This window comes from Ailuropoda melanoleuca, chromosome X (genome assembly GCF_002007445.2).
Source record: "Ailuropoda melanoleuca isolate Jingjing chromosome X, ASM200744v2, whole genome shotgun sequence".
Classification (NCBI taxonomy): Eukaryota; Metazoa; Chordata; class Mammalia; order Carnivora; family Ursidae; genus Ailuropoda; species Ailuropoda melanoleuca.
Window position 1 is genome coordinate 44,186,519 of NC_048238.1, and position 4,835 is coordinate 44,191,353.

The 4,835-nt window shown below is 44.5% G+C and overlaps 1 pseudogene; it reads right to left on the reverse strand.

The window, feature by feature from the left end:
* Positions 1-3,841: 3,841 nt before the first annotated feature.
* Positions 3,842-4,603, reverse strand: LOC100463601 (annotated as a pseudogene).
* Positions 4,604-4,835: the final 232 nt, after the last annotated feature.

Genomic DNA, 4,835 nt, shown 5'->3' on the forward strand with positions numbered 1-4,835 from the left:
AGACACTTCAAGTGCCAAAGGATCTGCTGGATCATAAGGTCCCAATTGAAGAGTAGGTTGTACTGAAGTCTTAACTGAAGTAGGTTGTACTGAAGTCTTTAGCTAGTTCTGGTTCCATTGGAAACTGGAAACCTTGTGGGCAACTCTGTAGATGGGTTCAAAGGCGCACACTCAAATGTTGCTTCCAAAATCCAAAGAAGCCTACCAAGGCATCTAAGTCTGTTTGGGCTACTATAACAAAATACCACAGACTGGGTGACTTATAAACAACATTTATTTCTCACACTTCTGAAGGCTGGAAGTCCAAGATCACAGCATTCTGATGTACGGTAAGGGCCTGCTTCCTCACTGACAGCTCTCTTCTCACTGTAACCTCACATGGTAGATGGTGGGATGGAGCTCTGTTGGGGTCATTTTTACTAAGCCATCTAAGACACTTGATACTTCCTTTTCACCAGATCTGATTAGCCTTTCATCAATATAGAAGCCTAGTGTGTTGTTTTGTTGAGTGTCAAGTTGATCAAGATCTCTGCAGACTATATTATGGCAGAGACCAGGAGATTTGGTGTATCACTGAGGCTACACTTTCAAGTTATATTGTTGATCTTTTTTTTTTTTAAGTAGGCTCTACTCCCAACGTGGGGTCTGAACTCACAACCTTGAGATCAAGAGTCACATGCTCTGGGGATGCATTATCATTGGTTTACTAACTTTGAAGTGAGAGGAAGTTCACTTTCACTTAGCCCCTTCATACCGTAATGGCCCTCATTATTATCAGCAAACTGATGTGGGGATTATGCCAGTTTCTAAGTATATTTATTCCAATATTAAATCTAGGAAGTGGGGAAATAACCACAAGGTGGGTTACTAGACCAACTGGGCTCAATGGGAATCAGATGAGAGGCAAAATTCTATCACCTGATGACTACCTTGTAAAGTAAAAGTAAAGCCCCCACTTTGGCTGTTGGGCCACAGTGGCATTTTGGGTCCCCAGGAATTAGTGTCAATTCAGAGCCAGTACCTAGGAATCCTCATAAAGTCTGGGTATTTCCTTTTCCTCAGTGGGCACTCACTCTTTTAAGAGGGCCACAGGTCCCTTTGGGGAAGGCTTAGAGGAAGATTTGCAATATGTTCTTGCAGCAATGATGCATGCTCCTTTCTCAAGGGAACCTGGCCTCCCCTTTAATCAAAGGTCTCTGGGTCTGCGAATTAACTTCAGACTAGAAACAGCAAGAGGCTGACTCTCCACTATGGTGACTTGAGTCAGATTTCTGGTTACTAGATCTAGAACTTTTCTTATCATATAGATTAGCAATATTGTAGTAGGCTATTCATCTATTTCATCCCTAGGGACATCATGATCAGTTTGCCTATACATTCATGCTACCCTTTATGGTAGATATTCCCATCTTGTCTTTTGCAGTTAAGTGTTGCCACTTGGCCTCAGCTTCTCTGGGAATCTATCATCCCCATTGAAAACGGGGAGCCTGTCTTAGCATGTTCAGGCAGCCTTAACAGAGTGTAATAGACTGAGAGTTTAATAAAAAACAAATATTTACTTCTCACAGTTCTGGAGGCTGGGAAGTCCAAGATCAAGCCACTTGCAGATTTGGTGTCTGTTGAGATCTGCTTCCTCATTCATAGATGGCTGTCTTCTTACTGTGTCCTCACATGGTGGAAGGGGTGGAAATCTCTCTGGAGCCTTTCTCATAAGGGCACTGATTCCATTCTTGAGGGCTCCACCCTCGTGACCTAATCACCTCCCAAAGGCCCCACCTCCAAATACCAGCACACTGGGGGTTAGGTTTCAACATACAAATTGGGGGGACACATTCAGGGTATAGCATTCTACCCCTGGCCCCCCAAAATTCATGTCCTTCTCACATGCAAAATAAACTCATTCCCACCCAACAATCCCCAAAATCTTGACTTGTTTCAGCATCAACTCTAAAACCTAAAAGTCTCATCTAAATACTATCTAAATCGGATATGAACTGTGAGGGACTATGGACTCCAGGAAACAAACTGAGGGTTTCAGAGGGATGGGTGGGGGAATGGGGTGGTCGGGTGATGAGTATTGAGGAGAGCACGTGTTATGATGAATACTGGGTGTTATACGCAATTAATGAATCATTGAACACTACATCAAAAACTAATGTACTATACAGGTGGCTAACTGAACATAATAAAAAAAATCAGATATGAGTGAGACTCAAGGTATGATTCATCCTGAGGCAAATTGCTCTCTGGCTGTGAACCTAACAAGTCATGTACTTTCAAAATATAATGTTGGCACAGGTATAGGGTAGACATTCCCATTCCAAAAGGGAGAAATAGGAGAGAAGGAAAGAGTGACAGGGTCCAGGCAAGTCCAAAATCCAAAGGGGCAAATTCCATTAGACCTTAAGGCTCAAGAGTATTCCTCTTTGGCTGGACTCTCTGCCCCACAGGCCCACTGGGGTGGATGTCTCGCCTTCCAGACACACTGGAGAGAGGCATATGGTGACAGGCTTACTCCACAGCTTTACTGGGCATGAGTTGGGCCCCTAAGGCTTTGGATAGCTGGCCCCCAAGGAAGTTTGCTGCTGGGGCCCCACAGCTTTCCTGGCTGGGGTCCTGAGTCTGCAGCTTTGCCTAGAGGCCTGGTCCATTGAAATCTAGGTGGAGGCACCATGTCCCCATGGCTCTGAAGGGTGCAGCCCATGCCATCCCGGGCTGCTAGAGCTGTACCTGGGGTAACTGGGGAGCTTGGTGCTGAGTGCAGGAGCAGAACCCACCACCATGTGAGGCGGTGTTGAGCAGTGTGCCAGCAACTCTTCTGTTGAAACCACTCTGTCCCCAGGGTCCTTGTACTCTGGGCCTATGATCAGAGAGGCAACGCTGATGATCTCTGGATTGCCATCAGGGTCATTCTTTCCCTGAAGTCATACCTGGCCTGTAAAGGGAAACAACCACAGAGCTTCCAAGGATGCAGGTGCTCCTTACACTAATGGATTTCTTAATGTCTCAGTGTGAAGGAGGTGTCTTCTGAGCCTTTTCATGGAACATGGTTAGGGATTTTGTATACAAGTCATACATTATAAATCCTGTCCAGCATTCCTATCACCCTAAGCTTTTGGATTCCCTCTTCTATAACATGCCAGGGCACATCTGGCATCTCAACTTCATTAATGTGGGCCACAGATGAGTTCCATTTTCAGTCAGTCAACAAAGTAAGCTCTTAGAGCCACCTTCAGCTGCATGTACTGACACATTAAATCCAGAATTTCTAGTAAGTGTACCCATATAAATGAATTTTGCCTTCCTTTACCTAACACCCTTAGAATCTGCTTTTGCACAGATCTCCCAGGTTTCTGCCTATATATAAGAGCAGTCTTACAATTCTTTGGGTATATAAGCTCTTTCTTCCTTGGTCATAGTGTGTACTTGTTCCCCTGGAACACGCTGAGATCTGACTTTAGTTATGGTTCTATCAGCAGTGGGGGCGTGGCTGTGTTTGGTCTTGAGGAGAATGGTCATCTGCTTTCAAAGCATTTGGACCAGATGAGTTTATTACAGTGTTTTCAAGGAGAGAAAGGCTAGACTCAGACACTGAGGGGCAAGCTACTTCCATTAGTAAGGGAGGCTCAGAGTGACTTGGTAGTTTAAGATTGTCAGTTTCATCTGGAACCAAACTGATATTACCATTCCAAGTTTCAGGATCCCATTCTTTACAAGTCAATGCCCCAACTTTCACATGAGAAACTTGTCAAGACTGAATTCAACTGTCATTGCAATTTAACCCACACGATTAAATATTTTTTTATGTCTGATCTTATTTATTTGTCACTCTTAGAAAATCTCATTTTTGACTGGACTCAGAGGTAGAAGCTCTCAGAGAGGACAGCCTCCGTCTCTTGGCAATCTGTTCCTGGTGTTTTTCTTTGGCCTCCTTCATTCTCTTGGCCAGAAGTTTAGCATATTCTGCAGCCTCTTCCTTATTTTTCTTAGTGAGCTGTTTCTTCAAAGCAATACGCCGACGTTTGTGTTGGAGGACACGCGGAGTAACAAGACGCTGAATCTTGGGCGCTTTGGTTCTAGGTTTCTTACCTTCTTTGGGGGCTTTCTCACAACATACTGGCGGACATCATCTTCTTTAGAGAGATTGAAAAGCTTGCAGATTCTGCTGGCTCTTTTGGGCCCCAGGTGACGAGGCACAGTAGTATCAGTGAGTCCAGGAATATCCTTCTCCCCTTTTTTTTTTTTTTTACAATGACCAAGTTAAGAACACTGAGATTGGCATCCACAATGCAACCCCGTACAGATTTGCATTTTCTCTCTCCAGTCCTCCTTGGCCTATAGCAGGAATGCCCCTTACTCAGCAGCAGGTGGACACGGCCATGGGTCAAGACACCCTGGTTCATGGGGAAGCCTTGTTTGTCATTGCCACCACTGATTCGAACCACATAACCCTTCCATTCTTCACCCAGAGCATCGGCAGCAACTTCTGTGGCCATACACTTCTCATAAAATGTACGAAGTTTGCGTTCATCGTCCACTTCAGTGAGTTTCTGGCAGCCAGTAGCTGGGAAGGAGATGTTCAGCTTCATCCTGAAGTGGCCTACCGCCTCTGAGGTGCCACGAAAAAGAGCTCATACAATTAAATATTGCACTTGATTTTCAGCAACATTAGCCCTGTAGCTACAATAAATAAGAGCAACTTTTAGGCATCATGAAAGCTCTCTGGTTCTTAGACTGTGGCTTGAGCTAAGAAATTAATGGACCTAAGCTTGTCATTTTCTCTTTGTAAGTGCTCAGTGCACTCAAAATAATCCATCCCACATCAGAATCTTTAT